Source organism: Mobula hypostoma, chromosome 16, assembly GCF_963921235.1.
Source record: "Mobula hypostoma chromosome 16, sMobHyp1.1, whole genome shotgun sequence".
NCBI lineage: Eukaryota > Metazoa > Chordata > Chondrichthyes > Myliobatiformes > Myliobatidae > Mobula > Mobula hypostoma.
The window spans coordinates 32,899,107-32,926,790 of NC_086112.1; positions in this window are offsets into that span (position 1 = coordinate 32,899,107).

Here is a 27,684-nt window from a genome sequence, read left to right on the forward strand (position 1 = left end):
AAGTCAGAGCAGAAGAGACTCGGAGAGTGTCAACCTAAACCGAGAGTGAGGTTTGATTGATCTAAGCGCCGGGAGGATTTGGAAAGGTTGGGTACGGGCTGAAAGGATGAGCTGGGGTCCGAGCTCAAAGTGAATGAATGTGGCAGGGTCCAGGTCCTAGAACGAGGAACAACCCAATGTTTGGACGATTTAAGCGCCAGGTCGGATGGAATGAAAAGGCAGGGTTGCGGGACCAGGGATGAGGGTCAGGCTGGTTCCACTCCCTGCTCCACAACATTTGCTCCGCTCTTTGCTATATAGAGAATGAGGCTGTGGGCCTGCCCCAGCTGCTCTGGGCTTCATGTCTATGGACCCACATTCGTTCTGAATGCTGTTTGCTTGTTTTTATTGTTTGAACGATTTGTTTTGTTTCTCTCTCTGTGCATTGAGTGTTTGCTGGTCTTTCTTTTAATGGGTTCTTTTGGGTTTCTTGTTTTATGGCTGCCTGTAAGGAGATGAATGTCAAGGTTGTATAATAATTGTACTTTGAACTCCAGTGTCTCCTACTACTCCTAGTGACCTCGTGTGGGTTTTAAGGGGGTGGGTGTGTAGGAGCTGGAAGTGGAGGTGGGAGGCGGAGAAGGAGTAGGAAGAGGTGAGGGAGAGGTAATGGGAGAGGATGAGGGAGATAAGAGAGGGAGATTTGTATTAAACAATAAAGTGGTTTTCTGCTGTCTCAGGGTTGGGTGGGCTTGCAACTTTCCGATGCCTCCTCTGGTGCTCAATATTTCCTCCCCATCCATCCCAGGGCAGACCTGCTCTCCTTCGTATCTTTCCCGCAACATCCCTTACTTCTTTGTCACCCCTCCTACTCCCTCCCTACCCCTTCATCGCCTCTGCCTCAGGAACAAGCATTGCAGAATCCTCCCGTCTCTGGTTAAATAGTGGGGGAGTGTGGTGTAGAGGGAGAGGGGGAAATGGACAATTCTACCTTCCCGTTCCCGTGCATAAGGGAACTGGAGAGAAGGGGAGCGCTGAAATTGGTGCAGTGGAGGATAAGGTATTCCCAACAGAGAAGGCACTAGTGGGGCAAAGGATGGAGATGGAGATTCAGAATCTGGGTTCCAGAATGAGACACCACCATCCCACAGGATTTCTCAGAGATGGAGAGTGAGATCAAGGGAACAGGAGGGAGGGAAGGGCGAGAGTGGGGGAGCAGGAACCTGGAGAGAGAGAGGGTGAGAGAGATGGTGACAGAGGGAGAGGGGAAGAGGCAGAGGGGGCAGAGAAGAGAACATGGTACAGCACAGGAACAGGCCCATCGACTGAAGATGAACTAATTAAACTAGTCATTAAATGCCTTGCCAAACTAATCTTCCCCCACTAACCCACTCTCCACAACATTTGGGAACCCTATACTCCCCTAACAGAATAATTTTAAAACAATAAAGCATGGAGCTCAATTATGACGAGTGAGACTGGAGCAGGAAATGAAGGACTGGGCCATATTAAAGTGACAGTGTCTAGTGAGGCTGAATCTACAGTAAAGAGAACAACAAACACAAGAGAGGAAATTATCCCACTGCCAACAAACTGATACTGTGATATAGAACATAGTACAGGCCCTTCATCTACGATGTTGTACTAACCTTTTAACCTTATCCAAGAACAGTCTCACCCTTCCTTCCCACATAGCCCTCCATTTTTCTTTCATCCATGTGCCTAAATAAAAGTCTCTTAAATGTCCCTAATATATCCACCTCTACCAACAGTTTTACGTAATGAAATATAACTAATCATACCAAACCTGAACTGATAGCTTTATTGCTTTGCAAAGATTTGTGAAATTTTGTAGCTTCGTAAACCATGTACTGTACGTTTGCTGCCTGTCCTCTCTCCCACTGGAGCAATGATTCATGTTAGCATACCTATTTTTTATCTTCTCTGCCTTGAAGGACAAATCTCACATTTGGAGACTTTGACCCCCAGAGATGCTCAGCCAGGGAAGCATCAGCTCTGCATCACAAATTTTGAACAGTGCAATGCGATCTACATTTAGGAGTGTACAAGTCTAATTTGCTTAACCTCACGTTACATGACAAATGCACTGCCCCAGAATAAATCTGACAAATCTTTATTGCACTTGCAATATATCCTTCTAGGTGCAGAAGAACTTTTTAGGTGCAATTTGAAAGGTTTCTTGCTCAGGGTGGGTGGTGATATTTCGGTCCCGTTCTGTACAAAACATGCAAAAAATATGTTCAGCAATCGGGAATGTGCACTGGAGACCATGGAGGCTCAGGTGTTCGTTTGCACATGAACATCTCCTCTGTGGAGAGAGGTAGGAGCATCAAGCTTCTGGGAGAGCACATGTGGATGATCTCACCTGGTCCCACAACACCATCTCTTTAGTTAAGAAATCACAGCAGCGTCTCCACTTCCTGAGGAGATTGAAGTGAAGGAGACTCCTTCTCATCCTGCGCCCCCTAATTCTAACCAATTTTTACAGGAGCATCTTTGACAGCGTCTTGACCAGCTAGATTATGGCCTGGTACAAGAATTTCGAGGATTGTGTCTGCAAGACCTTACAAGGGATTGCAAGCACTGCTAAGAGGGTCTTTGGAGGGTCTCTTTTCCACCCATTAGAGGTATTTATCAGGAGCGCTGTGTACACAGGGCTCTTAGCATTGTCAATGAGCCCTCCTATCTATCTAACAATCTCTTTGACTCCTACCATCAGGCAGGAAGTACTGCAGCATTAGGACAATGATTACTAGGGTGGGAAATAGCTTCTTCCCCCAGGCCGTGAGCCTACTGAACTCTCTGCACCTCCCAGGTCTCATCATGTATGAAGTGTGAGTCGCAATATACTGTCTTCTTTTTAACTTGTAGTGTAAATATACCTTATTGTTAGTTTATTTGTGGTAATATTACTTTACGTATCGCATGTGAGCTACATGTATTGTGGTTTGCACCTAGGTCCAAAGGAATGTTGTTTCATTTGGTAGTATACGGTTGGCAGACAATAAAATTGTACCTGAGCTTGAACTCTTCTTGTCTTTGCCAATCAGCCCTATGTCAGGATCCTCATGATGTGCATAACATTCAATGACAGGACCCTGTTCAATGATTGGTCTTGGTCCTTATAAGTTAACACCAGGCCCTGCTGCTCATCCTGTCAGTCAATGGTAGTCCTTATAACCTGGTCCATACTTATTCCCTTGTCAATCAACCATGTTAAGGAACTGGAACTGCAATTCAATATGTGAGAATGAGGGGTTGATAGATAGGAGCTTCAGGGATGTAGTCATCCCTAAGCTGCAGGAGGCAGGTAGCTAGGTGACTGTCAGGAGAGGGATAGGGAAAAGGCAGCCAGTGCAGAGTATCCCTGTGACCGTTTCCCTCAATAGTAATTATACCACTTTGCATACTGTTTGTGGGGGGGGGGAGATGGGTGGGGGACAACCTACTGGGGGAAGATCCAGCGACTGGGTCTCTGACATTGAGTTTGCCTCTGTGGCTCAGAAGGGAAGGGTGGAGGAGAGGACTGCAGTGATGATAGGGGATTCCATAGTTAGAGCAGCAGATTGGAGATTCTGTGGATGGGAAAGAGACACCCAGATGATATGTTGCTTCCCAGGTGCCAGGGTCAGGGATGTCTCAGACTAGTCCACAGCATTCTAAAGGGAGAGGGTGAGTACCCAGAAATTGTGGTACATATTGGAACCAATGACATAGGTAAGAAAAGGGAGGAGGCCCTGAAGAGATAATATAGGGAGTTAAGTAGCTAGCTGAAAAGCAGGAACTTTAGAGGTGTAATTTCTGGATTGCTGCCTATTCCACGTGTCAGTGAGGGTAAAAATACGATGACTTTGCAGATGAGTGTGTGGCTGAGGAATTGGTACAGGGGCAGGGTTTCAGATTTCTAGATCACTGTGATCTCTTCTAGAGAAGCCATGAACTGTGTAAAATGGAGGAGCGACAGTTGAGCCCAATGTGGACTGATCTCCTTATGGGAAGGCTTGCTAGAGCATTTGGGGAGGGTAAATTAATTTGGAAAGAGGATGGGAACCAGAGTGGCAAGGCTGAGGATGGGACAGTTGGTGTGCAAGTAAATTGAAAAGGGTGATGAATACAGGATTGGAGGTGTAATATTTGAACGCATGCAGTATATGTAATAATGTAGATGATCTTGTAACACAGTTAGAGATTGGCAGATACTACGTTGTGGGCATCACTGAGTCATGGCTGAAAGAAAATCATAGTTGGGAGCTTAACATCCAAGGATATATGTTGTATCAAAGGGACAGACAAGTAGGGAGAGGGAGTGCAGCGACTCTGCTGGTAAAAAACGAAATCAAATCCTTAGAAAGAGATGACATAAGATCAGAAGATATAGAATCCTTGTGGGTAGAGTTAAGAAACTGAAAGGGTAAAAAGACCCTTATGGAAGTTACATAGGCATTCGAACAGTAGCCAGGATGTGGGATATAAATTACAACAGAATATAGAAAAGTCATGCAAAAGGGGCAGTGTTACAGTAGTCATAGGGGCTTTCAATATGCAGCAGGAGTGGGAAAATCAGGTCGGTGCTGGATCCCAAAAGCGGGAATTAGTAGAATTCCTACAAAGTGCCTTTTTAGAGAAGCTTTTGGTTGAGTTCACTTGGGGAAAGGCAATCCTGGACTGGGTATTGTGTAATGAACCAGATTTGATTTGGGAGCTTAAGGTAAAGGAATCCTTAGGAGACAGTGGTCATAATATGATAGAATTCATCTTGCAGTTTCAGAGGGAGAAGCTACAGTCAGATGTATCAGTAATACAGTGGAGTAAAAGGAATTATGGAGCCATGAAGGAGGAGCTGGGCAAAATTGATTGGAAGGGACACTAGCAGAGATGGTGGCAGAGCAGCAAGGCTGGAGTTTCTGGGAGTAATTTGAAAATCGCAGGATAGATACTGTACGTCCCAAAGATGAAGTTTTCTAAAGGGAGAATGATGTAACTGTGGCTGAAAAGGGATGCATAAAAGCAAGTGGAAGGGAAAATAATATCACAAAAATCAGTGGAAAGTTAGAAAACTGGAAAGCTTTTAAAAAAAAAACAACAGAAGACAACTAAAAAGCCCTTAAGGAGACAAAAGATGAAATTTGAAGGTAAGCCAGCTAATAATATAAAAGACAATACCAAAAGTTTTTACAGATATATAAGAGTAAACAAGAGGCGAGAGTGGATATTGGACAAACTTAGTAAGTATTTTGCACCAGTCTTCACCATGGAAGACACTAGCAGTATGCCAAAAATGTGAGCGTCAGGGTCAGAAGTGAGTCTAGTTGCTATAACTAAGGAGAAGGTGCTTGAGAAGCTGAGAGGCCTAAAGGTGGATGGGTCAACGAGACTGGATGGACTACACCCCAGGGTTCTGAAGGAGGTAGCTGAACAGATTGTGGTGACAGTAGTAATGATCAAGTTCAAGATCAATTTTAATTGTCATTCAACTATACACAGGAATACAGGCAAATAGACAAAATTCTTCTGGAGCCAAGGTGCAAAACACAGAACCAACAGTCACACATAGCGCATATAGCACATTCACTTATGATAGCAGAAAAACATACAGTTGGAAAAAATATATTTAAAAATGCAATAATATACCACAAGTCACTAAGTGTCATAGCCTGTGGATTGATGGGCATGGATGTTGTCCTGGAGCCACTGGACCATAAGACGTAGCAGCAGAGTTAAGCCATTTGGCTCTTTGAGTTTGCTCTGCCATTCCATCGTTGCTGATTTATTATCCCTCTTCACCCAATTTTCCTGCCTTCTTCCCATAAACTTCGAAGCCCTTACTTATCAAGAATCTCTACTTTAAATATACCAAATGACTTGGCCTCCATAGCCATTTCTGACAATGAATTCTCAGCAACCTCTGGCTAAAGAAATTCCTTCTCAGCCCTGTTCTGAAGGGATGTCCTTGTGTTTGAAAGCTATACCATGCCACAGTGCTACTCCTTCCTTTAAGCTAACCAGAATTGGTCAAACTCAACCTTTGCACTGGTGTAGTGCAAAGTTTATTCTTTTCTACTGTACTCTAAGTATTATGTCCAAAATCCCATTAGCCTTCATGATTAACTTACCTGGCCATGGCTTTTGCAAAGAATGCACCCTGAGCCTGCTCAAACTTCCAATGCCTCTAACTGTCTACCATTTAGAAGGTACTATGCTCTATTCTTTATAGGTCTATGGTAAGCGGCCACACAGCTGATGATTGTAAAATTAATTTGTCACAACTTTATCAGTCTGCTGAATTCAAATCCATTTTAAACCTTACAATAACACTTGGCACCTGGAGTCAACAACAGAAAAGAAACTTGCAATTGGATCACAAATCATGGCTATTATCAGGAGTTTTGTATTCAAGTGAGGATGAAGTGTGATTTTCTCACATAAGGATAAGCTTCTAACCCTCTATAATCAAACACTTGAACAGAACAGTTGTATAATAAGATGGATTCTTGGCTTCACAATTTACCTCGCTATGATGCCATGACCCATTGCCTACTTGAATTGCACTTCCCCAGAAACTTTCATCTTTCATTCAATATTCAAAATTCAAGATTCAAAGTACATTTATTATCAAAGAATATATAAATTATACAGCCTTGACATTTGTCTGCTTACAGGCAGCCACAAAGCAAGAGACCTGTAAGAACTCAATTAAAAAATAGAGCAACTCCCAGTGCAGAGAAAGAGGAAAAAAAACAAAAGTCTTGCAAACAACAGAAGCAGGCTCAGCATTCGCAGCCAAATTGAGTCCTTAGATCCAAAACCCCGGAGCAGCCCAGTCTTGGTCTCAGTTCATCACATTAGCAGGTAAGTCACAGTGAAGCTTGCAGACAGCGTAGACTCACAGCCTCAGTATCACAGAGAGAGAGGAGCGAACATCATGGAAGACTGAGTGAAATCGGCCCAACTCTCACCACCAATCCCGACCTATCTGAGCTGGCATTTAAATCGTCCAGACAGCCGTTAAGACCTGGCCCCTGCTGCCAGAAGACGCTCTGCACCTAGACCATGCTACCCAGCCTGAAGCCATTCTCAACTTCTCCAAATCAGCTTGGCACTTACAGCCAACCCAACCTTGCTCTCAGATTAGTTGAACGGGCATCGAAACTCCTCCGCCTCGACACCTCCTCTCCAAACCTCTCACTCCAACTCCATCTGCTTTGATTTTGCAACTCACCAGCACGGCTCATCCCTCAAAATTGCTTTGGACTCTGCACTTATTATTTTACCTCATTCAAGCTCAATGCACAGTGCAATGATCTGATCTGTATTAGCAATATGCAAGATAAGCTTTTCACTGTATCTTGGTACATGTAACAATAATAAACAAATATACCTGTAAACATCAGATTTACGACCAGTAAGATATTGTAAAATAAAAATTTATTCCACTAATAGTATAGACATAATTGCTTAGTGTTTGCAGTTACCTTAACCAGTTCTACACAGAGTAGCTTTTAGATTGTTCCTGTTTCAACCTATTGGATGAGAAATGGACAATTTTGGGGTCAGCTACAGTATGTTTCATCACTAGGATTAAAATGGATTGGGTGCAAATGGATAGCTGGCTGTGCAATTTAAGACAACATTTAGGGAAGTCACTTCATTTGGAGTAAACAATCAGTGCTAAAATTGACTTGTGGAGAGTATTTTCACTAGAAGGGACACCATGTGCCTATTCTGATGAACAGATGTTAATCCTAACACACTGTGCACTCTTGAAAATTGAACAGGTTTGTCTATGATTCACCTATTGATGAAAACATTGATGTCCCATTCGTTCATTATGAGCCTTAGGTAACTGCCAAGTAGAAAGTAAAGCACCAGATATAGCACATAGCAATATCTGGTATATCGCTATAGCAAAGCAAAGGAAAGGATGAAGGATCAAGGATCATTTTTGCTTGCCATATACATTTACATGTAATTTGCCTGATGTGCAACAAGTAACACCTTTCAAGAATAAATAATAAATTATATAAAAACAAAGTTAGTGGTTAAATTACAGATATAGAGTAACATGCATAAATACCAATATATACCTACAATGTAAACAGCATTATGAAAAATGGTTTAAAATGTTTACAGTGCAGTGTAGTGACTATGCTAATAGAGGGGGTGGGGCTAACTAATGATTGATCAGATTAACTGCCTGGAGGAAGAAACTTTTAAGACTGTGTGAAGTTTTTATTTTAATAGCCCTATAGTGCTTTCCAGAAGTGGAATTTTTGGAAAAGATAGTTTGCTGGGTGCGTTGTGTCTGTAATGAATTTCCCCACCCACTTCTTTGTCCTGGACACATACAAGTCCTGCAGTGATAATAAGACTGCAGCCAATTAATGACCTTTTCTACTGACCTGACAGATCACTGTAGTTTCTGTATATTGCACAAAGTTATTACAGTGAGGGCATAGCACAACTTAATACCCTCCCCTCGTCCACTCTTCTTTGAAAGTTTCAACACTTTGCTTTATTTCTACTTTATCAATCAAACAAAGCCACGCTCGAACATCCTATTTGAAGGATAACACATCTGACAATTTAGCATTCCCTCAATACTTCACTCAATTATCAACTTAGAACAAACTGGCAAATCATTTAATGAATCAACAGAAGTTCTACATCAACTGCCAACTAGACTGAGTGAGTCAAGCCAATACTGGAGTGCCTAAGAGACAAAACAGTGAACTTGCTAGGAGATGACAAAGTAACACTAAATCAGCTGCAAATAATAAACATCATGCTCTAATCATGAACATTATGTCAAAAGAAATAAAGGTATTCATGAAGTTGTATTTCTCCCACCCCTGTTCACACTGGAATGTCAACAGAGATAGTCAGCAGTATCTGATTATCAACATGTACAAGGGGTTTTATTTATATATAAGGTTACTCTATCAAACTAAGTCTTCATTTGTGGTTTCCCAATCCACAATGGAATTTCAACAGCTAAATATTGTGAAGACTGAAGCCATTTTCTCCAGTCCTAGTCACAAACTCCACTCATTGCCCCATACTAGAAATTGTTATGACCCATCAGCTTTTCCCATCATTCCCACTTCCCTCCTGTATCACCCCACCTACCTATTCCTCTTCCATCACCTGAATTCACCAATCATCTGCCAGCTGAGCTCCTCACTCGCAATTCCACACCCTCCCCACCCCCCTTTGTATTCTGGATTCTGCCCTCTTTCTTTCCAATCTTGATAAGGAGCCTTAGCTCGAAACATCAACGATCCATTTCCCTCCAAAGGTGCTGCCTGACCCACTGGTATTCTCTAGCAATTTTTGTGTTGCTTTAGATTTCCAGCACTTGTAGTCTCTCTTGTGCCTTTCTTTCTTTCACTCAGTGTAAACCTCTATCTCTTCAATTAATCTATTAGCTATTTGCTCTGTAATCTCTTTATGTGGTCAGTACGAAATTTAATTTAATAATGCCCTGTGAAGGGTTTTCCTGCCAAATAAATACTTACCGTAGAAATAGAAAATGATGGAAATATTGAAACAGTCAGGCTACACCTGTGGGAGAAACAGCCAATGTTTTAGACTCATTAACTAAAAAGTCATTAACCTGAAATTTTAACTGTGTCTTTCTCCACTGCCTGATTGCTATCTCCAGAACTTGCTCTCATTTCAAATTTACTGCTTTTTCTCCACCCCCCCCTTTCCAAATATAACTTTTGGAGTTTTAGGGTTCACTGACTAGCACACAGGGGATAACTTTGCCCCTCTTCTTCAAAATTGTGATATGGAGACCAGATGACATCTTACTATAATAGTTCACTGAAAAGACAACACCTCCGGGGGAGAAAAACACCACCCCCCCAGTAATGGTTTATTAGTTTAGATGTCTGTGCTTGCAACTCTGGCGTGAACTTAGAATCTCCTAACATGAAGTGTGTTACCAACTAAGCCACAGCTGACACTTCAGTAATGGATGAATGATAGCAGCTATTATAACAGTCGGTAGCAGGAATAGAAATAAAATACAGTACTGGGGGACCCAAGTTTTAAGACTATAGTATTTTGTTAAAGCAACTGTGAGGAAACTCATAAATTAACCAGTATTTTATCTGTAATACTTGATAAGATTTTCCAAAAAAAAGCAGTAATTTTATTTAACTGCACTTACAGTTTTATTAAAACTGGTTAATTTGAAAAACAGAACCTCGACATGGGTTGTTTTATCCTTCATGGTTGTTGCAAAGCCTGTGACTATTTGTACTGACAAGGCTCAGCATGATTGGCAAGTGAGCAGAATCATGAGCCCATAGTCAAGCTGTTCTTTTATATAAAACAATGAACAATGAACTGGTATTGAATAGCACTGCATGTCTCCAGCAACTAGAAATGCCATTTGAATTTAAAATATTTTAAAACATTATCAGTTGTATTAAATCAAACATTTTCCAAATGTTTGTACTTTAAAAATTCCAGTACTCAGCTTTTGAGCAATGAATGGCTTTTAGTAATTGGAATAATTTGGAATGCTCTGCCAAATGCTGAGGAGCCTGCCAAACATTTTGTTTTGAAGTGACTGTTCCTGAAACAAGACTGGCTTATTTCTATTCAGCACATAGAATATGAACACACATTCAAGTCTCTGAATGCATTTTAGATTATGACTTTGAAATTCTCGTTGCTTGTTAGACCCAAAACAAATAATCATGTATTACAAGAACATCAACTCCTGCTCTCTATGATTGTACATATAGACCACAATAATCAGTACTAGACTGGTTCATGACATGTTCAACACCAATTGGTTTATAGCATTTCCAGAAACTGCCCTCATGATGGAAGTGATTAATTGGTATTAACTGAAAAAGCAAATTGTATTTGATTAACACAAAACTCTGTGAGCACAGGTAATACGCAAGACTGATTGTCACTGCAGGCAACCTCTCGTGCTCATTGCCAACATCCTAAGCAGAATGTTGAAGATATATAAATCAAGTAAACCCACAGTTGACAGCTAAATAACAGAAGTGCTGAACCCATTCCAACAGAGACAGTCCACTTAGCTGCAGTCTGTTTGTCTGTACATGGATCCCTAGTGCTTTGTATGTTAGTGTAGTAAATTCTCCACTGGAAGGCTGCTGCCAAGTCTGCAGCACAATCTTGATAACATCCTTTTCAAGCCAAAAATGAAAGCCTCTCCAGTAAGCTGAGAAGACATGCTGTTTCTCTGGCTACATTTTTTTAACTGTGGCTCTGTCAATACTGGCAAAGGTACTTATTTTTTTGACATGTTCTGGAAAGCTTGAATCGTCCATGGAAACCTTACATTCTTGTCCAGCCTGTTTCTTGCGACAGGTATTTTTCCACCCCAAAGTGCCTCCCTTCCGTTCACAAGGTTCAAAATATGAACTGGATTTAAAAGAGTGAAACCTCAAAGCTCATGGGTCTATTTACAAATGAATGCTCAGACCTGAAGTAGTGGTGAGCATTCATTACAGCTTCAGTATGCCTTAGCTTAATCACAATGGAGCAGCAGGAAGTTTTTCTTTGATATCACACTACAGTGACTATACTCCAGAATCAAATGCATCTGAGATTCAATAGTCGATCTGCGGTATGATGACACCCGCCTTTCTGCTGCTTACAGACTGACATCCAAGGAGTCATCACCTCATTCTCCAAAGCATACTGTATGAGATGATGAGCCTCACATTTAAAATCCATAAAACTTTCTCCCCCCCCCCCACCCATTGCAATACACTGCCATCCAACATTCAAAATTTATAATGAGACTAAGGAAATTATGGGCTCCTTCTTATATTTCAGGAGCCATCTCTCAGTGAAAGCAAACATCAATAAACTCATTCCCGATTCTCTCACTGCGCCGTCACATTCTTCGATCGATTGAGGAAAGCTGTATCTGAAGACCGACCACAGACCGGACATAGAACTCTACTGGACTTTAGTGATACCGGCTTCATTAACATAAAGGATTCTGCAGATGCTGGAATTCCATAGTCGTGATGGGGGGGTCTCAGACCGAAACGTCAACTGTTTATTTCTCTTTGTATATGCTGCCTGGCCTGCTGTGTTCTTTCAGCATTCTGCATGTGTTGCTCTCACATGCTTCTGCAGGCACTTCAGGTCACTAGAAAATATCATCAAAGTTGTCACCACAAAAATTTACAAATTCATTGGAAGGATACACCAATCAACATTAGTGCCCTGTTCCAGGTCACAATGTTCATCATCTTGTTATTGGTCCCTTGTCATTCTTTGGCTACTTTAAGCAGACCATGTCAATCATAATGCCCAAAACCAGACTCCTGAAACAGACACACTTTCCTATCACTAACTGGTGATGACTAGGCAGATAGAAAAAAAAGATTCAAAGATCTGCTCAAAGCTTCTCTAAAGAAATGCAGCGTTCTCATTGACTCCTCAAAATCTCTGGCCCATGATATCTCAGAATTGAGAAGGAGCATTTATTATACTATTAAGAACCCTGCAGAAGTCAATCTTAAATTATAGTCTTAGATTAGAAAAAACATATTATAGGTCCTTAAACTGAATTATTCATAGAAAGCAGGATAAAATCAATCCAATCGTTTAATGTCTCATTGGCCTTAACTAAATCAACAGTGAAAAGAAGAAAGGGTAGCTGACAGCCCTATCAATTGCTACCTACTCACCAATCACTTACCCAGTTCCTGAAGCTCAGCATGGACCTCTCAACTAGAACTATTTAGCTATAGTCCTCATCACAGACTTGGTCCAAAAGTAGACAATGTAACTGAGGCAACACACATAAAAGTTGCTGGTGAAGGCAGCAGGCCAGGCAGCATCTATAGGAAGAGGTACAGTCGATGTTTCGGGCCAAGACCCTTCATCAGGACTAACTAAAGGAAGAGCTAGTAAGAGATTTGAAAGTGGGAGGGGGAGAGGGAGATCCGAAAAATGACTGAGTTGTAGTTTGAGGATATACTCAGTATAATGTGTGTGCCATCTATAAGGTGCGGTACAGCAGATTGTCAATATTTCTTCCAAAGAACTTGCCAAACACATGATTTCTGACCTTCAGATGGACAAAGCTCATGCATGCAAATACAGTAATCATCAAGTCATATAATATCCTAATTTTAACATTGCTATTGGGTCAAATCATTGGAGTGATTTACATACAAAATTAAAATCAAATTTAGTCGTGTGCACAAATACACGTAGGCATTGAAAAACTTAATTGCAGCAGCATCACATTAGAGATACAACATTCACAAGAAGAAAAAATAAATTAAATGTGAATTATATACCAGAAAATTTATACAAGAACAAAATAAACAAAGGCCATTGTTGTGCAAAGTGACCAAATGATCATAGTGTGGTTATATAGTATTGTCGGGGTGTATTCACCACAGAGGCTTCAACATGCGGGAATTTTCCAGTAATGACCATGTCTAGAGTAAGAACAGAATGTAGCTAAAATAGCTTGAGAGTTGAAATAATTCTCAGAGAAAGTATAAGGAAATTCACCCCAAGTCATTCTCAGTTCCCTTCTGTTGCCATTTTCAGAACAGTATTACCAGAGTTCTGGGTACAGGAGGTCCATTCCCTCCTCCTGTTTGGCAATGGTGAATAAAAATGAATGAAAATCATATGCATACACACGGGGATCAAATATTGTAATCGTGATCCCTAAAATTACATGAGCAGATCTAAATCCACTGGAAATATTGAAGGCCCAAGGCATGTGTACCTAATTATATAGTTAGAGGACACTTTAACCTTTGGGCTGTTGCCATTATTTTATTGGTGGCAAAGTATTTATACTCACAGTGGGAGCAATAGCATGGTGGCTAGTTTGCTGAAGTAATGATCCAGAGACAAAAAATCAAATTCCACCACATCAGCTGAGGAATTAAGTTTCAGTTAATTAAATAAATCCAGAATAGAAGCTGAGCATCGGTGATAGTGGCATGAATTTACTAAATTTGTTCAAAAGCCCCCGCTACTTCACTAATACTCGATAGGTATCAACCCTTATCATGTCAGGCCTGTTTATCTCCAGACATACAGCAATATGGTTGACTCTTAACTCTCTTCTGAATTATCTTAGCCACTTGATTATAATCAAACTAAAATACAGAGACAGTAATAATACTGAATAGGACACTAGATTCAGTCTGGCTTCAGATTCAAGACAGCCTGCCTGCTCAATTCTGCCACGTCCTCCAGCAAACAACAGTTTACCCACAACGAAGGCCATATTCACTAAAACATCCCAGAGCTCCCTATTAATATGACTGGGTATGGCCAGCCTCCCCATCAGCAGCATAGGCCAACCTATCTCAGTGGCACAATGTTGACACAGTGGCTCTGGCATTGAGTCAGGTTCTAATGAAGTTCCTTGCATTAGGCAAAACCAGGAAACCCCTTCAAATTTCAGTTTAAGTTGACAAAACAATAGTCCTCTATTCTAAGCCTCTCATGAAAGAAACATGAAGGGCAATATGGGAAACAGATTGTCTATCATCAGGAATTATCCAGAGAGCACCACTAATGCCTCCGCACAATGAAAGATCACAGAATGTTACTGTGGAAACAGCCATAGAACAAATAAATGTCCTTGTCATAAATGGTATGACGTTTGGAAATGCAAAAGTCAAGATGAAGCATTTTTACTTTTGGACAAGTGCTGAGTGAATGATCCATACTGAAGACTTCATCATCACAAAAGCCAGTCTTAACCCAATTTGCTTCAGATTATATTCTTTCCAAAGTGTAGATCCAAACACTTACATTGCTACCATAGCACAGATCTGGAATGAGCCATGAACAAACCAATGCTGTTCAATGGAATCTGGAATAAAATAATAAGAAGGCACCTGTTTTCTTCAGGAATCAACAAAAAATCCAGTTCCATTTCATCTTAATTAGCTGAAAAGTAGTGAAAGGTGTTGTCAATAAAAAGCTGCTCTTACAGCTTAGGTCTAAAGATGAAAAGAGAGTTATATGAATTCCAGAGATTACTTGGAAGTTCATAGTTCCCTACTGATTGATTGCTGTTGCCATTTCTCTCCCACGACTGTGTGGCTAAGTACAGCTCAAATGCTATCTATAAATTTGTGGATGACACAACTATTGTTGCAGAAGTTCAGATGGTGATGAGGAGGTGTACAGGAGTAAGATAGATCAGCTGGCTGAGTGGTGTTGTCACAGCAACCTTGCACTCAACGTCAGTAAGACAAAGTAATTGACTGTGGACTTCAGGAAGGATAAGTTGGGAGAACTCATCGAGGGATCAGAAGTGGAAAAGGTGAGCAGTTTCAGGTTCCTGCGTGTCAACATTTCTGACGATCTATGCTCGGCCAAACATATTGATACAACTACAAAGAAGGCACCTCATCGGCTACATTTCATTAGGAGTTTGAGAAGACTTGGTATGTCGCCAAAGACTCTCGCAAATTTCTACAGATGTACCGTAGAGAGCCTACTAACTGGGTGCATCACTATCTAGTGTGGAGGGGCCATTACAGAGGATCTGAAATACTACAGAGAGCTGTAAGCTTCGCCAGCTCCATCATGGGCACTAGCCTCTCCAGCATTCAGGACACTTTCAAAAGGCGATGCCTCAGAAAGGCAGTATCCATCATTAAGGACCCCCATCACGCAGGACACACCCTCTTCTCATGACTACCACCAAGAAGGAGGTACAGGAGCCTGAAGACACACTCAACCTTTCCGGCACAGTTTCTTACCCTCTGCCATCAGATTTGTGAATGGACAATGAATCCATGAACACTTCCTAAGTATTTTCTTTTTTCTCATTTCTTTTTGCTTGTTTTAAAATTTATTATATATATCTCATATTGTAATTTATAGTTTTTATTACTATATATTGCAATCTACTGCTGCCGCCGAACAATAAAGTTCATGGCATATGCAGAGATATCAAACCTGATTTTGATTGTGAATCTTCCAAGAATGTCATGACATTAACAGTTTTAATTTTCTGCTCCTGGCCTTATTTGGGCATGTGTGGTATCAAGAAGCCTCAGTAAGGTTGAGGTCAATAGAAACATAGAGAAAACTCTCTACCTATTGGATCTTATTTGGCACAAAGAAAGATGTTGTAGTTGTGACTTACTGGTCACTTCAGCCTTAGGACAATGCTGTAAGTGTTCTTTACATCAACATCCGATGCCCAATCATTCTCAACTGCTTTATCAATGCATTTTTCTTCATCATAGGGTCAGATATGAATATTAAATATGTTCACGAACTTTTCCATTTGCAACTTGTCAAATAATTAAGTAATCTGTGCCTTATTGTCACAAGACTTGGGCTGAAATAAGAATTTGCTTAACTATAGTTTAATATTCACACCGTGTAAGCACAGTGTGTGACCATCTTCAACAAAAAAAATGAGACTAAGTACAGTCACCAACCTGACCATCATCACCATCAACATTCCTATCAATCACCATTGACCATGAACATAATTGGACCAGACATATATATACTGCAGCCTCAAGAGAATGTCAAGTGTTGGAAGGTCAAAAGTGAGCGATGATAAGGCGGCAAAGATGTTTTAAGAGATTTGAAGACAATTTATGTGATTAGGCAGTTGAGTGGCAGGTAGAGTAAATTGGAAACATGAGTGATTATTCAGCTCAGCAGAAAAAAAAGTATAATTTAAAGAGAAGAGGAAAGGAAATAAAGGGGACCTGGGCATCCTTATACACAAGTCAATGAAAACAACAATAAGGTCACAAATAGGGAAACAAATGGTATGCTAGCTTGTATGGATAGATTTGAATACATGAGTAAACATGATTTATGATTAAATGGGGCTTTGGGAATACCGCACCTGGAGTATTGGCTGCATTTTCTATTTCCTTACCTGAAAAAAAAACAAGAATTACTTGCCACAGAGGGTGAACAGCACAGATTTACCAAACTGCAACCTGGGATGGTAGATCAGTCTGATGAGAAGAGATTGATCAGACATTATATTCTGGAATTTATCCAAATAACAGGTGACCTCAATGTAATGTATAAAATTCTTAGAGGGGTATGAGGGTAGATCTGCTAGTTAAGGAGTCAAGAGCTCTGGTCACTGTCTGTGTACATGGGGAGGCCATTTGTCAAAAAAATGAGGAGAAATCTCTTCACTCAAAAGGTGCTGAATCCTTGGAAATTTCTTCTCTGGAGGGCTATGGGTATTTATTTATTGATGTATTCAGAAGAGATTTATAGATCTCTGGTTACTAAAAGAATCAAGAGATAAAAGAGCAGTGCAAGAGTGTTTGAGGAGGATCAGCCATGGTGGTGAAGGATCAAAGAGCAGAACGGTTTAATCCTTCTCTGTTTTTTCCTAGCTTTTTATATTCTCCAGTGAATAATTCACCTGCTAGCACCGCAATCTTTCCACCATCTACCGAGTCAGGCACAGAATGGGATAACCTCCATGCGCTGCGATGAGTTCAACTCCCAGCAATATTCAAGAATCTCACCACTGCCATGTACAAAGCAATTATTTTCATGAGCTCTTTCCAGCTCCTTAAAGATTCCCTTCATCCATAAGGGCTGTGGTAGCCAAGCTGCTCAGTAGCAACTCACTAAAGTGCTATTTGACAGTGCTGTTGCCAATATTAGGCTTTGGATGCAATTTTAAATGGTCCAGCAATCACATATCAAGCCCAAGTCGAAGGAGGCAGATCTGTATGAGAACTCATGAGAGCAGCAGACGTTAAAAGTTCCATTGTTGGATATGCACCATATGTAGATTATGTAATATTGGATGTTTACTCCTTGAAGAATTGCAGCATATGATCAAATGCTCTAAATATTGTTGATGCAAGTGTGGCACACTTTCAGATGGAAAGCTATATTTTCCTGTTTAGTGAAGAAGCCTTGTGGTCAGTTTGAATCATGACATATGGAGTGAAATACTGAGAAAGGGAGATCGTCTACAGGAGGAAATGATGTGCTTGGCTTGGATGCAACAATTAATTAAATTTCTCTGCAAGTTTGGCAGTGGGGTATTCTTGATAGCTCTGATCAAACTACTCTGTCCAAAGTCACCCCTTATCTAAAACAGCATTGCTTCCTTGCACAATACCTTGTACGTTATGTGGGCATGAAAATCATTACCATGAAGTCCCAAGGTGAAAGGTACACTGACCTCAATGCAGCACAATTTAGAACACATTTCAATGTGCTATACAATTTTTAGCCTGATACATATATATATATATATAGCAATATACTGAAGAGAAATCATGTGCATGTACAAAATAGCAGAGACCAGACATTTGCATGCCAGTGAAGTAACAGCTGGGAGAATCTGGTATTTGAGCTGCAAGATAGTTCTACTAGACTTCTGGCAGTTCCAGCCTATTTTTCCACATTGGAGGGCAACAACATGTCTGCCACCCATATCTTCTACATGGACATTATTAGCTGATGTGTTGCAAATTGCTTGAATCACAACTTTCAAAATTAATTCTGTTTGGCCAGAGATGGAAGGTTTCACTGAATGTCTGGGGAAGGCTCTGCTAAGGAAGAATGATCAATTCTATGAGAGATAGATATTACATTACCAGAAAGGACTAGTTGTTCCATTAAGGGTATTTCATAAACCTTGAATTTAATTTATCTTTCAGCTATTTCCATACCAAAAGCTCATCCTTATGTGAGTATGTCTCCATTTTGTCTGAAGTTTCCTCATAGATGTTAGGATGACTTCTTAAATGTTCCTTTAGGCACAGACCATCAGACTCACTCTATCCCATTCTTATTGGTATGCTAATTACCGCATTCTTATGATTTAATGGATTCTGCGTTCATGACTGTTGACATTCAGTAGCAATTTTGTAGCAATATAGTCAAGACTGCTGAAATTTGAGTGTCATTATTTTTACCCTTAATTCATTTTTGAAATCTTTCGCCATTCTTTTGTTGTCACTGAGTCTAAATGGTGGAACTCCCAATATTATAGCACTATGTGAATACCTTCATCCAAAGCATTATACCTATTCAGGAAGCTAGACTGCCATCATCTTCTCAGAGGCTATAAAGGGCATTCAGATTATTTTCTGGGATCTGAGTATTGTGACAAGGCTAAATTTATTGCCCATCACTAACCAACTGCTCTTGGAAAAGAGTTGCCATGCTTTCTTGAACCTTCGTTCAAGCTTTGAGGCAGGGAGTTTTAGGATTTAGACCCAGAGACAATGAAGGGCCAGTCCACGTCGAAATATGGATGGTGTGGCACGTGGGGGTGGGGGAGGGAGATCTACAGATTCTGGACTTCTAATGAGTTTAGTGGCCTTATACATCTTGGTGGCAGATGTTGCAGTTAAGGAGATGCTGTTAGAGTAGCCTAGGGTGAGATACAGCAGTTAATTTTACAGATGGTGAACACTGCAGTCTCTGTGTACAAATGTTGGAAGGAATGAAAGTTTAGGGGAGGTCAATGAATGTCAGTAAAGCAGGGTGCTTTATTCTGGATGATGTTAACTTTCTTTAGAGTTGTTGGCACTGTACTCATTAGGACAAAGTGTGAATCCTGAAGAAGGGTCTCGGCCCGAAATGTTGACTGTTTATTCATTTCCATGGATGCTGCCTGACCTGCTGAGTTCCTCCAGCATCTTGTGTGTGTGTTGCTTCGGATTTCCAGCATCTGCAGACCTTCATGTGTTGAAGGTGTGTATATTTCATCAGCTCCTGACCTGTGCTTTGCAGAAGGTGGAAAGACCTTGTGAAAAAAAAAGATGAATCGCTATTGCTATTAGGGAGCTGTCCTGTTCCAGGTGCCAAACTCTCTATAGTGACATGAATGTGCTATCCAGGGTCAAGAACAGTTTGTGAAATGAGTTTTTCAATTTGCTGTTATTCCTATTGGGACAGCGGAAGGGCAGAATCTCTGTATATTTCCGTAAACTGATTTGAATAAAGACTGCTTCCATCTGTGGCACCTATTTTGAGGCAGCTGACTGTGGCTCCTGTAGTTTGTGTTTGTGCAGCTGAAAGTAAACAGCTGCCACTTGGCAGCAAGAAATATTAGACACTGATTAATGGCAAAAACTGCCTTGAGGGGCAGATCATTGATTGCCACACAATTGATTGCACACACTAGACTGCCCTTTTAAGTTTTAACTGCCCTTCACTGCACCTCGTAATGCCGGACATCAATAAAATACTGACAGACTGCTGTCCAACATCGTTAAAACAACCATAATGGAGGATGCGACATAGGCTGTGACCTTACATCATTTAAATATGGGACAATATCTGTAACAACTTCTGCAATTTTTGAACAGTTGACTAATAACACTCCAAGTAATATTCATTCCTATCAACCGACAGATTGCGCTATAGCAGATAACCTTTGCCTGTGATTAGATCCACGATAGCATCGCCTTAGAATAGCTGAAGTACAGGGGGCATGCCAATATATCAGGCGCATTGGCTAAGGCTTCATTGGTTTTACCACACACACTGAATGTACAGAAAGATCTTGGGTCAATACTCAGAGTTAATAAAATATCTTAGAAGTCATCCTTTTCACTTCCATTCAGGTCACAATTGCATGAAGTGAAGGCATCCCACAATGCATTGTAACTGGAAAAGATAGGCAGTAAAAACTGACTCTATTGTCAATCTCCCTTTCACAGTGGTTGGAAACGAGCAAATATCCACTTTGTAGCCCCTTTCAAACATTTCTTGAACCCTTTGAAGCCCAGCCTGTAGGATTGTCAGAGAAACAGACAACTCCAATCTGATAGATGAAGTACAACATTAGAATCTGATCCTTTGGTGTGGCATTTGAGTGATGGGTGTCCTCAATGCTGACCATAAATGTTAAAAATTCTGTCTGCAAATAACAAAACTTCACCTTCAGCAGATAAAAAAAGAACTTATTGAATTCTTCCTTTATTTTGCTTCTTTTTATTTTTGCCTAATTAGACAGTTTTTATTTTCTTTTTATTTTTGCCTAATTAGACAGTTTTTCACCAACTAGTGCGATCTTGAAGTGTTCTCCATTTTTTTTAGCTTTATCTACTTTTTAAAGACGTATTTTTAAAGCAAGTAAACCCATATCTCAATTTTTTCCACAAACGGAATTACTTATAATTCACACTTTCTTCCGTTGTTTTCCTTGCTAGCCATCTGAATCTGTTTTAACAGAAGTTGCCCATGAGAACTCTGAAAAGCTTATCTGTTCTTCATAAATCCAGATATATCATCACTTTTTTTGTATTTCGACACAACTTTTGTTTTTAATTATTAAAAAGTGATGAGCAAATTTCTATCCAATGGAATTTATCAAGCAATTAAGGTGTTTATACTTCATATATACATATTTCAGTTTAAGCAAAATAGTTAAAATATTTGTTTCACTTTCATGTAAATTAACAAATATATTTGGCAATTAGATAAAAATAGTAACTTTGCTGTCTGTCATCTTTCTACAATACATTATTCCTCTCTTTCATTTACAGATTGTAAAATACCCCTAGTCTCCTGCTTTCATTAGCATAACATCTTGATATTATTTAAACATGCGCCATCAGAATTTTTGAAATCACTTCAGAGCAAAAGGCGCTTTATATTTACATGTCTTAATTGTACCAAGTTCATAATTTGAAGCTAGAATAGACAGACTCAAACCAGGAGCCTCTATCTCATGTCTTTCACTCAACTGTAGGATGAGTTCAATAGTTTAAATGTCAGGACTTAATAATAATATCATCAAAACCAATTTGTCAACTAATTTTACTTCACTAAATGTAGATGGAAATTCTATCGGCTGATATGTCAAATTCATCTCAGAAATTCCACTTTTTAAAAATTTCCTTCAAGGGACGTGGGCTTCAAAGGCTGGGCCAGTCTTTAATTGTCCATCAGTTTTTGCCCTTGAGAAAGCAATGGTAAGCTGCCTTTTTGAATGACTGTAGTCCCTGAGGTGTGGGTATATCCACAGTGCTACTAGGGGGAGAGTTTCGGGATTCCTGCCTAGCTGCTCGCAGGGGTATACCACTGTTTGGTGAAGGAACAGCGATATACTTCCAAGTCGGGATGTTGTGTGTTTTGAAGGGCAATTGTCTTACATACTTTCACTGTCCTTGCCCTCAGGGTCATGGGTTAGGAAGATGCTCTATAAGGAGTCATAGTGCATTAGTACAATCTGCTGCTGCTGTTCATTAGGCGCAGTGAGTGAATGGATGTGGATAGGGTGCTTATCCAGCAGTTGTTATATCTTGTATGGTGTCATCCTTCTTGAATATTGTTGAAGTTGCATTTGTTCTGGCAAATTCCATCATTTTCTTGATTGGAGCCTGACGGGGAGGCACCGTAGCATAATAGTTAGCACAATGCTTGAAATTGGTAGTTGTAAGACGAGGCTTCGATTCCTGCCACTATCTGTAAGGAGTTGATATATCCTTCCCGTGACTGCATGTGCTTCCTCCAGGTGTTCTGGTTTCCCCCCAAATTCCAAAGATACATTGTTAAGGTCAGTGAGTTGTAGATATGCCATTTTAGCACCAGAACCATGACAACACTTGCTGATTTGCAAGACCTCACTGATGTGATTTGACACAAATTACACATTCCATTATAGTTTGAAATCCATGTGAAAATATAAAGGTAATTTTTAATCTTTAGATAGCAGACAGGCTTTATGGGGGTTACAAACTGGATTACTCACCACAAGATTCCTAGCATTGGACCTAATCTTATAATCGTCGATCCTTTCCAAGCAGGATTATCAGACTTCTAGAGGCCTGTATGGCTGGAAAATTCAGACAATCCCTCATCCTTAGTTTTCTGCCCCTTTACTATATCTGTAACTTATCTTGTGACAGAAGAGTTTGTGATGGAGGAGGAGAGGGGTGCGCAGACTGAAAAGTACTTCTTGCATTAACTCCCTTATTTTGCAAGGATGAATCTGGGTGGGGCTTTGTTGTCCCTCAAGGTCCTATCCACAGAAATCCTACTCGTCAAGAAACCTCTGCAGTCAGCAATCTGTCCTCTGTCCTCAGCAATCTGGAGGAAGCTGTAGTAACTCTGATAGGTGGCTCCCAAAGATCCACTGTGAAGTGAATTTTGATTAGAATATTAATTCGGAAGATTGAAGGTCGGTACTTTCAATTTTCCCTGATACTTTGCAATAAACTTGGTAACATTGGCTTCTCAAAAGAACACTCAACACCTGTCTAGTATCCTGTGAGTCATAGATGGAGTAAGTGCATTAGTAACCCAGGTCCTAAAAGAAGTGCCCACACCAATCTGAAAATGACTCTGTTTTCCGGATTTGGAAAAGATACATGTATACCATCCAGGAGAGATAGCCTCAATGTCATTTCTGGACTTGTGTTAAACTGAACTGTTAATTTTAAACTCTGAGTCATTATCTGTCTTATCAGATACTAGTGGGTATTTTGTGTATCTCCAGATTTTTTTTATTGTTACTATTTTTATTTGACTCTTATTCCACCTACCAGTGCTCTTAGTCAAATCTCTAGCTGAAATCTGCTGTTAATGTCCAATTTTGGATTTAATACTAGGTTATGGGCTCTTAAGGGAATTCACATCTGTCAGTTATCTCTTCCAACATTCTTGCTTTCACAGCATGTGCATATTGAGAAATCTGCTACAAGTTGTTGAATAGAGAATGAAAACTGATTATACTGCTGGAGCAGCACTTAACTTAATTGAGAATGCACTTAACCCTTGCATTTGGATAGGGAGGAGCTGGCCAGTTCTCAATAATTTTTCATGACAAATGAAAGAATCAGTGTATTTGAGATCTTTGCTATAGACGTTCCCATTCAGCAAATCCTTGAAAATAAGTCTGCAGCGTATGAAATGGAATATCATTCACAGTAAAGTGTTATTCAGCTGACAGAGATGAATATTGCCAGTGGTTATACTATTTGAACGTTCTGGATGAGACAGGCTAGTATTTAAGATATCAGGGCTATTGCAAAATATTGAAATCAGTAGAAAAGAAAATTGAACAGGATTTAAAACAGATTTACCAAATTGCTATATCCTCTCTTTGCACTCCCACTGAACACCAATTTCACTTAACAGTGGCATTGGATGTGCCTCAAGATGAAATTGGTTGTTATCAAAATTTGCCACAGTGAATCTGTAAATTGTTATCTTACCGTTAGCAAATGATTTTGTACTGACCCATCTCAAACATTCATGGAATCCAATGCTCACCATTGAATAATGGATATGCATGGATATAATTTACCATGTCACAAATACAAGCCCAACATAGCACTGATACTAAACATGATAGAAATGTTAACCAGGCTTGACACAAAAAAGCAATAACTAAAGCATGTTTCTTTAGCATCAGCCAAGAAATTTGGCATAGGATTGGTACTTATCCGTCCAAAAAGGCAGAAAAATCTGGAAACTGTTTACCTGTTTGCAGATAAACTAAACATGACATAAAATCAAACAGTGCAAACTGAGGGAAAGCAAATTCAAGACTTTTGACACCATTTATATAGGCCTGTCTAGGTAATTTCCTTTGAGAAATTCTTGGAACAAGTTTGATTTTTTATCTTTTGCTCACCAGAGAAACATCTGCTCTTTATAACTTATTTGGAGGCCAAATTTTCTGCTTGGAACAGGTACATAGGGACTTAACAGATTACAGTACTTCAAGCAAGAATTTACCTGTTTAGTTTTAGGTTTGCCAGACTTTTTTTTAAACATGTTGCCTTTCACTAATCTTTGCTTGCCAAGTGTCTTGTTGTGGGAAATACTTCCTCAAGCTTCTTTGTCTAGAGGACATACTGTCATATCATTTAGCGGCAGATTCCAAGTACTGATTCAAACTGAATAGATAAAAGCAAAGAAAGAAAAACTGAAAATAAATAGTAGGTGAAGTTTATGTCTTAAACAATATAACTGTTTATACTGGCAGCAGTGGTCTGACCTACTGTTGAAACAGAGGAAATAACATTTTACATAGGTAGGGTCATTAATGTCAGTAACTTGAGAGAAATCTAAAGAGCGTATTACCGTTTCATATATTCACAGAGTAAGTCCAAAGGCTCTCTGCAGGTTTGTTCCCAAGACAAGAACTGACAGCCTAATTCCCCAGATTAACAAGATTCATTGCAATGCTGTGTGAGGTTGTCACTACTGAACAATTTTGCACTATTTGCTATTCCTGATTTCTTTCTGCATTTTCATTACTGTAAAACTGTATCTCCAATTTAATTTTACTGGGGGCAATAACACTGGAATGGGGATTAGGGCCTCCATCCACACTTCAAACCAATACCTTTAAATACCTTTTTGCCTCGGCTAATGTCACAGAGGCCTGGTCCACCAAAAGATCCTGAAGTATGAGAGGATGAGCAGTGGCAACTAAACTTTGAACTGAAGAACGGAACAAATGCAATAAGGTCAAATGTTTATCCCCTTAAATTCACAATTTCAAATCATCAATGAATTTAATGACTGAAATATTATCTGCCTGTTCGGCTAGATATAGAGCATTTAGGTTCAATTGTAGATGAATATGGGTCAAGAAGAGGAGAAGATCTGCCTGTGACCAGGATGGTTTCCAGGTTGAGTTGAACAAGAGTTGGCATTGCAAAGTTCCATATCTTTAACCAGTGGACTACCAGGGGAGACTTAGACCAGGTGGACCCAAGTGCAGAGGAGACCAGAAACAAGGATGGAATTGAACAATGAATCTTTACTTGTGGATTGTCTTGGAGAGCACAATGAGTAGGTAAACTCAAGACTGAGCAAAGACAATTAAAAGAAAGGGGACTTTAATAGAGAAACAAAACAAGGCACATTTGCACTGATAAATAAAACAAGACACAGGTGAAAATAATTGACTAATAATCAGGAGAGGAGGAGGAACATCAGAGTCTGAAGGATGCTGGCACCCCCTGGTGGTCAGACCAAAACATGACAGGGACCACCGCCACCAACCCCCACACCCCCCCCCCTCCAACTTCCACTCCATTTTCTGGCTGGCAGCTGATGGCCCAGGGCTATCCAGGTGGCAACAGTGGAAGTCTCTGATCAGATCCAGGTCCAGGATGGTTCAGAAGGGAACCCATGACCTTTCCTCTAAGCCATAACCCCCTCCCATTCCACCAGGCACTGAAGCAGGCAGGAGTATTGAAGCTGGCAGATGATGTACACCAGCTGAATGTTGATGAGCTGGGTGTTCTCAAATTGCACAGAAGCGGTTTAGACAAGAGACATGGAAGGTGGGGTTGATAAGCATTGTGTGTGGCAACTGGAGATGGTAAGTAACTGGGTTGATCCAACAGAGAGCTTTGAATGGTCTGATGTAATGTGGTGGAATTTCTGACACTTAGCCCACAGAGGACGTCTTTGGTGGAAAGTCAAATCCTTTGACGAGGACAGAACAAAGGTCCCAGCTGCCTTCGTCAGTTAGCATGCCACTGTTTTTGCATAGAGGCCTTCAGCAAGGCTGGCTGAGTTTTCCTCCACTCCTGCTGGCAACAATGGACTAGCTGTTGAGCAGACAGGACTCCCACCTCGGACTCCTGCTCGGAAAGCAGAGGGGGTGGATAACCAAACTGACACTCAAAGGGAGGCATAGCTGTAGAAGAGTGGTGCAAACTCTGCCCAGAGCAGCTGATCACTCCAGGTGGTTAGTTTGCCCGACACAAGGCACTTCAGGGTCTTCTTCAGATCCTGGTTGGTCTTCTTTGTCTGTCCATTAGACTAAGGGTGACATCCTATTGAGCCAACAAAAGGCCTTCCAGAATCAGGTGGTAAACTCAGAGCCTTGGTCAGAAATAATGTCCCAGGAAAGCCTTGCACTCTGAACACATGTTGCAGCACAAGTTGGAAGTCTCACAAGCTGAGGTAAGCTTGGGTAGGGGCACAAGGTGGCAGGCCTTGGAGAACCAACTCACCACCATCATGATCACAGTGTTACCTCACAATGGGGGCAGACCAGTGATAAGGTCTATGGTGATATGAGACCAGGGATGGGAAGGAATGGACAGTGCATGTAGATGCCCACGTGTACATGAACTACATTCCTTGTTCTGAGCACAAATGTGATTTAACATATGATTCAAATCTCCATCCATACTTGGCCACCAGTACCGCCTTTTGATGAACTCCGCTATTTGATCAGTCCATGAATGTCCTGCGATATTTGATGGGTGCCCCCACTGTAACAGTTCTGAATGGAAAATCAGGTGACCTGGTGGACTGTTACCCAGGGACTGCTTCCTGATCTCTTGATGATGGTTTCACTCTACCATCAGACTGGCACCACCAGCTTAGGTCTCAGGAGGATGTGTTCTGGGATGGTCACCTGGTCTGGTGGTTCAAACTGCCTGGAGAGGGCTTCCAGCTTCTGATTCATTGAACCTGGGCAGAGGGTAATAATACAATAAAAAAGGTTAAAAAAAAGGAGAGACCACTGACCCTGGTGCAAATTTAACCACTTCATCTCCTCAATATAGTGCAGATTTTTGTGTTCTGTCCTGACCACAAATGGATGTTATCCACTCCTCCAGGATTAATTTGAATGCCAACATCTCTCTGTTCCCTATGTAACAATTCCTATCCCCAGGAAAGAGCCACCAGGAGAAGAAAGTACAGGGAGGAATGTCTGACCAGACAGGGGTCATTGCAAAA